Source organism: Haemaphysalis longicornis, unplaced genomic scaffold (assembly GCF_048455015.1).
Source record: "Haemaphysalis longicornis isolate Haplotype H1 unplaced genomic scaffold, Haemaphysalis longicornis Haplotype H1 scaffold_1, whole genome shotgun sequence".
NCBI classification, from domain to species: Eukaryota; Metazoa; Arthropoda; class Arachnida; order Ixodida; family Ixodidae; genus Haemaphysalis; species Haemaphysalis longicornis.
The window spans coordinates 47336621-47347197 of NW_027526203.1; the positions used below are offsets into that span (position 1 = coordinate 47336621).

The 10577-nt window shown below is 50.1% G+C and overlaps 1 pseudogene; it reads right to left on the bottom strand.

Moving 5' to 3' along the window:
• Positions 1-7209, bottom strand: part of LOC144167569 (uncharacterized) — a 28900-nt pseudogene extending 21691 nt beyond the window's left edge.
• Positions 7210-10577: the final 3368 nt, after the last annotated feature.

The following is a 10577-nucleotide window of genomic DNA, read 5'->3' on the forward strand; positions in this document are numbered from 1 at the left end:
TTTTCGCACTTCCCAAATACGACAGCCAATATTTGTGCGGGTGTATTTGTTACTACGAGCAAGGCTGATTTTGGTTCACTTAGCTAGGGAGACAACATTCGCACAAATGTTTATAGCCGCGTGTACAAGAACTCTATTTGGGTCGTAAAACCTTTGGAAATGTCTAAAGGATAGAGGTGGCGTTGGGCTAGCCCAAATGAGGCCAATATTGGACGCGGAAGTGCAAGTGGTAAGTAATTTATAATATATCTTTTTTTTTCTGTGGTAAATGCAATAGGAGTGACAAATGTAAGGCAAGTGCTCCTTTCGCGCTATTTTTTTCCTTGAGTAAAAATATTATTTTCAAGTAAAAAGAGTTTTGCTAACTTCAACACGTTCGCAAGTGCCTGAATACGTTTAGGCTTCTAATCATTTTTTTTTTGCATTGAGAAAAATGGGGGATATTGCTGCCTATGCGGTTAGTTTAAAGGAGCCATGAAGAGAAAACACAAGTTTGGTTCATTCAAAAGATTGTCTCGTTAGAATCATACTTACATGACTTTTAACGTGAACTTCGCTCAAATAAGCTACATAATTAGGAAAAACGGGAATGGTCATGCGACCCACCAGCTCATTTCCCGCAACAGAACCTATGATGTCACATGAGCTAAGCTCTGCGATTGGCGGAGGCTGGCAGAAGCAGACGCAAATTAGGTAGAGCTTACAAACTAGACGAACGAGCGATTTGCGCTTAAATTTAGGGCACATTCTTTACAAAGCGATAAGAATGATGGGACAAACAGCGGAAGTTACGAAAGCACATGTAAACATAGAAGTACTGATGCGTTCTGCTGTTCGTACTGCGCACAGCATGCTTGGTTTAGCTGCACAGCACTACGGGGCTTGGGGTTGTCTCAGACGACAGTGGCCGATTGACGCACGCAACGGTGTCTTACGTGACCCCATTTGTCGAGCGAGCACTGTTTCAGGGAACGAATATTTTCTCGCAGAACAAAAACAAGCGAGGTTTAAATGCGGGCAAAAACAAACCAAACGCTTGCCACGGTATGGTGGCGCCATCTAGGTTACGGAACGAAAAGAAACGCGGGAACAAACCAACACCGCTGTACAGGGTGGAGACAAACTTTGAACGTCCCGTGCCGCCGCAATTGGGCCAACGGGCTCAACGCGTTATTCTTTTCGTTTCCCACGAGACCTAGCAACGCGAAACAGACAATATGATTCAAACTTCTTCAGTAAACCGCGTTGCGGCGATAATTTTAGCGCTGTTTTGACACAATGACTTGCTTCGGCGGCGAGCGAGCAACCGAAAATGGCGGCGCCAGCGTATACGTGTCTCTACCCTGTACGGCGGATGCGTGAATGCAGGTATTCTAGGCTGCAGAGCGGTCGGTTCCTGTGATGTCATTTGGGACCACGAAAACGCACGATTGAGCGGGAAAATCAGAATTTTAACCTAAATTGTTTAATTTCTCAGTGAATAAAGCACCGTTTGTATCCGCACAAGCGCTGGGGGCACTATAAAACACGAAATCTTTCGAATAAAACCAACTTGCATTTTCTCTTCATGGCTCCTTTAAACATTTGATGGCGACGCCGGTACAGCGCGCTGGTATAGCAGAGAAACCCCGGGCGAACGTATCCCTGCGCCCGGCGGAGCGCCCTGCATGTCGCCGGAGAAGCGCGAGCTTCACGGGACAGGTTCCCCAACCTCCGTCACAGGCCGCTCGGAACTTGTTACGGCGACTCTCCGCCAGGTGCAAACGTCGTCTGCTCGGAGGTACTTTGAACGGCGGTACCTAGCGCTCTGTGTGATTACGAAGCTAAGGATTTCGCCATGGTGATTTTAAGAGCATATACTACTTATTTGGACATTGATTGATTGATTCAAGCCTTTATTGGAGGAAAGGGGAGGCCCGGAGGCCGTGCATGGGGGAATGGGAAGTGAAGGGAAGGGGGTAGCAAAAGGTCTTCGCCGCAAAATTGAACGTCCCTTCTTTGAGCACTCATTTTGCGTCCATGATATTAAGGCTCTTCGCAGGATGGGTAGTCACCCCCAGGCTACACTAATCTCGCAAGGCCACTCTGTATGCCATAATTGCCTAGTGCTTGCAGAAAACCGATTTCGTGATTTGGAGGGTGCAGAGTGTTCGTGTCTGGAGGGACGTGACGGAGCAAGTCCTGTCTTTGGAGCGCGAAATGGCTGCACACCCACGTGAGGTGGTGAAGGTCAGATGATACGTTCTCTTGGCAATAAGGGCAATACGGGGGTGGTTGCCCATTCGGATGGTACCATTTCCTCGTAACAGAGGGCGTGTAGGCACTGTTGGCGATGCTTTTATTGATGAATATTTCGGCAACCCTGGGTATTTGAAGGCTCTGTGGCAGATATCCTTTAGGAGTTTGACGTAATAGGGTAATCTTGCGTTGAACACGCCTAGCATCCAGTTCCAGGCGCGGGTTCATGCAAGGCACGACGGCAGAAGGGGACGGAGGTAATGAAGCGCTCTCCCTGGCAGCATCGTGTGCTGCTCGGTTCCCCGACTGGAAATCCGTGTGACCTGGTGCCCATGCCACGCGTATTGTAACACCATTTCGCGAAAGATGTTGAAGGGATAGCGTAATGATGTTGGCTATAGGGTGGTCTGAATATGGTTTCCGGAGTTCTTGCATGACGTCATGGGAATCGGTCAATATGCGTGCCATTTGAGGTGTATTCGCAGAGTACGTTAGATGGTCCAGTACGGCCAGTACGCCCCGTAGCTCCGCTTCCAGGGGTGAACAGGTGTTCAGCTCGAGCCCTGCCGCGCCATCCAGGTGTGGTGCCTCTGGAGATCTCCATGCTACACCGAATGCGTCCGTCGCGAATACTGGCGTCAGTGTAGATGTCAATTTCCCCAGGCCGTTTGCTCATCTGGAGTCGTCGTTGAGCCTGTTGTCGGGCTTGGGGGTGCCTTCTGGGTATGTTGGTGTTCTGATGCATTACGACCTGAGTCGTGTGTTCCCAGGGCGGTGGTGGTGCAGCGGGCAACGTGGCAGGATCGAGTTGTCTTCTGTTGTCCCAGGCCACAAGAGCCAGGCCTTGGCTTGTCAGTTCACGTCTCGCAGTGTTCTGGGCGATGGTTGCTTCTATTAGTGCGGGCAGCGGTGGCAGAGCGACAGAATCTTCAAGCGCCGCTATACGGGTGTGTCGAGGCAGGCCAGTTATTGTGCGGCGAACAGCTCGATATAGAATGTCGAGATGTTTCATTTGGGTGGCGGTGAGGTCGTACACCGGAGCCCCATAACATATTCGGCCCAGTGACACTGCCCTTGCCAGCGTATGGGTTGCCGTTTGAGATGCACCACCATACTTATTCGACATACGCGACACTAAGTGTAGCATCGGTTTCCAGCTTGACTTTAGTTGACTTATCCATTGTTTGGCGCTGTTGCTGCTGGCTAGCGGCAATCCCAGAAGCCTGATCCTACCGGTTTGCAATAGGAATGTTCGATAGGTATACCACCTGATGCCACTGTGGAGGTAAACTCTTGCTCCCATGGACAGCAAGAAATTCTGTTTTGTCTGGCGCTAAGGCGAGCCCTAGAGAGGGCAAAGTGTCCGTAAGGCTGTGGACAGCTGCTTGGAGTTCTGTGATCATAGATTCGACGCAGCCAAACTAGCGCGCCTCGGTGCAAATAGTTATATCGTCGGCATAGATTGCAAACCTAGCCACCGTGTCCTTCTCTAGCGATCGCGCTACTCTCGCCATGGCCAAATTGAACAACATCGGTCCGAGGATAGACCCCTGGGGCACGCCCCTATCCAAGAAATAGGTCCTGGGGGTCCATCCCGGAGCCGATGCTGCGAGTTGTACTGGTCGTTGGCTTAGGAAGCTCCGAATCCAATTTTGAGCACGCTGGCTGGGGTAAGCCTGGGCCAACTCTTCTAGTATCGCTTGATGCTTAACGTTATCGAAGGGTTTTCGCATATCAACCGCAAGTACGTAATCGAGGAGGGCCCCGGCGCCTTTACGGTTGATAACACGTCTGAGTAGCCACAAGGCATCATGCGTTCCAAGATGGGGCCTAAAGCCGGTTTGTGAGGGATGGAACCATGGTTGGATATATTCTAAGTGATGCTGCATTCGATTACAAATCATGCGCTCTATAAGCTTGCATAGCGTTGGCGTCAATGAAATAGGCCTTAGGTTGGCGAGCTTGGATGAGTCCTTATTGGGCTTTGGTATCGGCGTTACTAGCGTGAGTTTGAGATCCGAAGGAACCTCTCCCCGTTCCCATTGTGCATTTGCTAGTTCTAAAAGACGTTCCTGTGCCACTTCGTCTAAGTTGCGCAGATGCTGCCACGTGATGCCATCGTGTCCTGGAGCCGACTTAGACCGGCCCTGACAAAGGGCAGCCTGCAATTCTCCCAATGTAAACGGGGCGTCCAGCTCCGGCCGCGTACTGGGCAGTAAGATGGATGGCAGTGGGGGTGGGGGCGTAAGTGATGAAAAAGGGAAGAACGTCTTTATGATGTCTTCCTCTACCCGATCCGGTGGGGCTTTGAGAATAAGGGTATCGAAGAGCCGGTTCTTGCATTTGCGTTTGCCTGCCAATTTGCGGTAAATTCCCCATAGTTTGGCTAGGCCGCGCTCCTGGCTAAGCTGAGAGCACAAGCTGTGCCACTGCTCATTAGAAAGTGTCTGTTCATAGGCCCGTATGATTTTGTAGTGTTGTCTCACTTTAACAAGATCTATCTGCCTTTTTCCGTTTCGAATGTAGTGTTTTGTAAGAGTGGCCGCCTTGCGCCATAGGTTGGCTGAATGTTTGTCCGGGGCAGGTGAGCTGTCATCACATTCGACTTCTTCCCTGGCCTGCAGCGCTGCCTCTTGCAACGCAGAAACGAACTCCTTCATTGTAGTGGTGCTGCGGACTTGTACGCTCTGCCGGAAACACTGCCAATCTATAATTTTGTGTGTTCGTTTGTTTCGAAATCGCTTTCCTGTCAGTTGTATTTGAATTGGAAAATGGTCGCTGCCCCAAGTAGTATCGTACACGCTCCAAGAGCGGACAACCCCACATGAAGCATAAGTGAGGTCCGGGGTGGAGTCATTTTGGGAGCTATGTAAGCCCAGACGCGTGCGAACTGCAATATCATTGACCAAGTGAAGGCCGGAGTCCTCGGCTGCAGCCTCCAGAGCTATACCGCGCTTATTTGACCGGGAGTAGCCCCAGACTGTGCTTTGCGCATTAAAATCACCTCCAATCAGAATCGGTATGTTGGGGTACTTTTGAACGAGATGCCGCATCCACATAAAATTAACCCTGCCCTGTGCGCTTGATACAGGGCGATAGTACACAGATGCAACCAGAAGTTTCTTTCCGTTGGGTAGCTGTACCATAACTATCACTCCCTCGTGATCTGGTGAAGTGTGCCCAGTAATCGCCAAGTGAGCGCAGGTTAGGTCCGATCTCACCAGAACGGCTGCCTGCCCGGCCGCTGTAGGACTCCTAGGGTTGCCTTTGGTGCCTTTCCACATTATTGCGGGATTGGCGAAAGTGGTATAACCACTTTTGGTTGGGGAGCACTTCGTTTCTTGTAACAGAAGAATGATAGGACGGCTTGTGTGGATTTTACTTTTCAATATTGTGGCGGTCGTTTGAAACCCTCGGCAGTTCCACTGTAGCACTTTAGGGGAATCCATGCTACTGTCCTAGCGTGCTCCGCGCGGTGACCTTTCGTGGAGGGGGATCCTCCTGTGACGTTGGAAGGCTTTGAATGCATGTCATCATAGATGACGCCTGCTGCGAAAAACTGTCGATGGTAGACTTCAATTTTTCAATATCTGTAAGTCGAGCGCGGCGTTCCTGTTGAACATCAGCCCGGACATACTTGAGCGCCTGTAAAATCTCATTCATGACACTCGAAGCAGGCTGTGACGTTGCCGTTTGTTTTGCAGTGGTGCTGCGGCTCCGCCGAGGCACGGAGGGAGTTCTGCCTCTGGGAGGCTGCAGATGGGAACGCTCAGGTTGTCCTGACTTGGGAGCAGATTGGGTTGCTGGTGTACGTTCTTTGCTTCGTTTAAGTTCCGGAATCTCCGATTGCAGCTGTGCATTCTCCTCTCTGAGGGCGGGAAGCTCCGAACGCATCTCCGCCAGCTGAGTCAACAGTGCCCCGTTCCCGTGTATGGCGCTTGCTAATGGTTGTGACATGGTGACATGAGTGCCCCGTTCTATCTGTGACTCCTTGGCGCCCGTAGCAGGTCGACCATTCTGTGTCACCATGTCAGCCCAGGAGACGCCATTTTGGATTTTCTCTTGCTTTTGAATACTGGGAACGGGCACTCTAGCTGAACAGCGCGGGTCCACGGCAAGGTGACCCTCTTTTTTGCACGCAGCGCAAAAGAGAGTCCGGCCACACGGGATTCCTCCTTCGTGTGCCCGTCCACAGTCTCTACAGACCTGCGGGTTCGGGCAGTGCCTCGCCATATGGCCAATTTGGTGGCATGAGAAGCACACCATTCGCTTTGGCTGATATGGCGAGACTTTGACTATCGCCATGTAATATTTAACAACTTTGGGGACTTCTGGGGCATCAAAAGTTAGGATGGCTTTGTTTGTTTTCCCGATTCTTTGGGCTGAGAGCACTTCTGCCCGCTCGCATCGGACCCAGTTGAGAATTTCTTCATTAGATTCACCTGCTTCTACAGTTATAACCCCTCTTGAAGAGTTGCTGCGGTTGGGGATGTGCCGAATTTCAATCGGCAGCGTGACAGTCTGGCCATCGTGCTGGAAAATCAAGCTGGTAGCCCCCAAGATGCGGTTGGCGTGCTCTTCATCGTAGACAGTGATCTGTACTCAGTTTCCAGATTTATCGTACCGGTACGCTGCCAATTGTGCCATTTCTGCGCTCAGCGCTAGTGTCCCTATCAAATTTGCCAATGTGTTCTTGGGTATGGCATGTATGCTGAATTTCTTCAGTGGCCTTAACGAGAGAAGTGCCCGAGGGCGACTTACCCTGTCAATCCGGTTGACGTCCGTCTTCCAGTTGGTCCTCTTTCTTGTCGAAATGTTCCACTTGCCCTCTGCAGAGTCGTTCTCGCCATCTTGGTCCATGTCAGTGTGTTGTCCATCCATAGGAGTCGCCACGGGTTCGCCGTTGTCGCGCAATAGTGTCGGTCTGAGACGCAGCTCCGCCGATGCCCCTAGAGACGCTGGGCCCGACATCGCGGAGCTGCTGCCGCTGCGCCGGGGCACGCGCCTAGGGCACGCGCCTACTGCTGCTCATAGCTCGTGGCTCGTGCCGGTGCTGCTGCCGTGCGCTCGTTGTCGGTGGGCTCGCAGGGAGCTGCCACGATGAGGTGTGTAGGCGCCAAGCCTAACCCGGGTGCGCACCGAAAGAACGTCCACTAGTGTCTAGGAAGAGAATTTCACCTGTCCGAGTCCGGTATCTTCGTGATTCTGGTCACTCGAAGTTCACTCTGGTAGCAAAGGCAGGCCGAAAACAGAAAAATAGCCGCACTTATTGCCGTAAAAAACAGGAGCCACGCTAGGCACGTCCGCCATTTGAGAACGCAGGTCTTATTTGGACAAAAAAAAATTTTGAGTGCAGTTGGCCTTAAAGAGTACATTTGCACACGTGTCAAAATTGTGTGTAGTTATTTTCGCGTGGGAGGGTATTTCAAACAAAAGCCTCTGATTTTGTCGAGAAGGCCGTGTCAGTTATGTGGATTGGTATCTCCTGCGTAGCCACATACATAAAGGGAAACGAGCCTTAGCGCACTCACAAGAGCATAGCAATCACTGAAGTGGAAGCATACATGATCATAGCGACCATAGCTAGAAATGAAGAGCCACTAAGAAAAATAAAAAAAGGAGGGGGAGGGAGGGTGTTATGCATATGTTTGGGTGTAAATACGAGTGCTTCAGCTGTAACTAGGAGCCCGAGCACTGTTTTCTACCGCTAAAATTGCCTAGAATGCAAGTGAGGACCCGTTGCTTGAGTTTCAAAACTAAATGCTGCCTTAAGAAGTTTCGTAGAAAAGCCGCGGCTTCGCCTTCCCCTACAGCAGCTCTTCCATAACTTCCCCGCCTCAAAACACGGGATAATTATACAAACGTAATTTTACGAAGAACAAATTATTAGAAGCAGAAATTTAACCGAGCGCTTAGGCAGCCATTCACTGATGTGTCCGCAGAAACTCCACAGAAACTTCTTGTCTTGCACTGTGTGGACAGGACTTACTCAAACAAGTTTCTTTATATATATAGTCCCGAAGAAATGTTTTTAATCTACATTATAGGCTTATAGGCTCGAAGCTGACTGTTTTAGCCAGGGAGAGGAACAAGTCGGCGATTTTGCAGCCGTAAGCAGCGGCTTGCGAGCCCGTGCAAAACTTCTAGTACACTCTACCCGTGCACGGCGTTGCAGCGTGCGCAGCAGTCAACGCAATCCAATCCAACCCCAGCCACGACAATAAACCAGCCGAACAGCCGGTACAAATCCTCTGTGGTACCTGTTCTGTGGTGGTACTGACTCCATTTTCCGTCAAAATGGACAAATACGGGCTCTTCAGATTCCCCGATGAAAGCTTTGCCGTGGAGTCGGTTACACTTATAAAAGATTTTGACCCTATTAGGAAGCACAACTCGAAGACCTGGCCTGAATTCACGGGGCCAACCCAGAAGCGCAACTGGGAAAATTGAATTGGCCCGATGAGGATAAAAATAAAAGAGCCACCGGAACGACAAGCCTCCTACCAGCCCAGCTTGTGAAGTTAAGTCGTTACTACTATTTTATGCCAGTCCTGTTAGCTGACAGTGGCAAAACTTGTATATGCGGTCCCTACTGCTTTGTACAAGCGTCTAGATCGTTGTTTATTCAACCGTACAACTCGAACGAGGACAAACGTCCGCAAGCGACACAAACGCACGTGTTCGTTTCTTCGGTATCGTCACGTGCACTGGCTGTTGAATAAAAATAAATGAGTGCGTCCAGGATGGTCATTCATTCCTTTGCATGATGATCGACCAGATGCGAAATTTAAGGACAATATCTCAGTTCTAGCCGCATAAACGCGTTTGTAGGCCATGTGACACCTTAGTGATGCAATCATTTTTCTTTAATTCATAGGTACTGACTGATAGGTTTGTGTCGCTTTATAATCTGCACTACAGTGACGGGGCCCCCTCAAGACTGAACGCTAAACCCACCGCGGTGGCTCAGTGGCTGAGGCGTTGCGCTGCTGAGCATGAGGTCGCGGGTTCGATTCCCGGCCGCGGTGGCCGCCTTTCTGATGGAGGCGAAAACAAAAACGCCCGTGTGTACGAGATTTCGGCGCACGATAAAGACCCACAGGTGGTCAAAATTAATCCGGAGCCCCCCGGAGCCTGCGTTGCGTCGGCGCGATAAACCCCACAATCATACAACTGAACGCGAAGTCAAGACAAGCCGATTAGCTGGCTTATCTCGTTCCGGGATTTGGCGTAGTGGTTCTGGCGCTGACTACGGACGTTGAAGTCCCTGGTTCGATTCTCGAACTTTTTTTTTTGTGTGTGTCCGTAGTTAGCGTTTTGTAATATCAAAACCTCACGCCCGCTTTAAAATTCACGCGATGAGAGCAGTCGGTCTTGGTTTTTTACTCAAGCGGCCGAACTGCTCCCGCTCGCTGGAGCCACGGCCGACGTAGCGATCCCCAGTTACGCCCGATCTCCTCTAATTATTACCAGTGATTAATAATTAACCGTGACTCTGGCTAGTCAGTGAGCGGAAGCGGTTCGGCTGGTTAGGTAAAAATCAAGGCCGACTGCTCTGGCTGAAATATTGTGAAGCGGGCGTCGGAGATCCGTCCGGATTGAGCTAGAGTTAGTCCCCATCACTGTAGTGCAGATTTTAAAGCGACGGGCCCCGTCGCTGTAGTCAGTACCTAATTCATAACACCGCGTTCTTGCATTTTTGTGATGCTGTTTTTCCTGTTTGTTACGATTTTTTTATCAACAACACATGCGATTTATTGGCGGTTTTGTTGCATGTGGCTTATTAATGACGAAAAAAAAACTGCTCGAAAGCGAGGCACAGGGAACACGCAAACAGGACAACGCTACTTGCAGCTGTGAAGTTTATTTCAGAGACTATTATAGGAACGTAAGAACAGCCAACAGCACGCCCTGCTCTACAAACTGATGTCTCGAGAAAACGCGATAAGCGACGAAGCGGTGGTGGTTGCCTAGATAATCGTACTGCTAAGCTTGTACCTTGCTCTGCTGTCGTTAGGTGCTTGGTACCGAAAAGGTGCGGTTCTGTTTATATGGGACGAAGGGCATGCAGTATGTATCCATACTTTTGCGCTAATTCCGGAATACCTTGTAGGCAGTCTTGTTGCGACAGACATTGTCGAGGCTCAGATGTCGTGTACTTTGCAAGTAGGCTGTACCCTGTACATTCACCATTAATTTTAAGAAAGTAGTCAAGACATGCATAAACATAAATTTTCGCAGTGTATTCACTAATATGTGTCATGCGTTCTTGTTAGCGGTTCGGAGCGAACTTGAAAAGCTCCTGGAAAGGATTCTTCAAGAAACACGGGACGATTCGA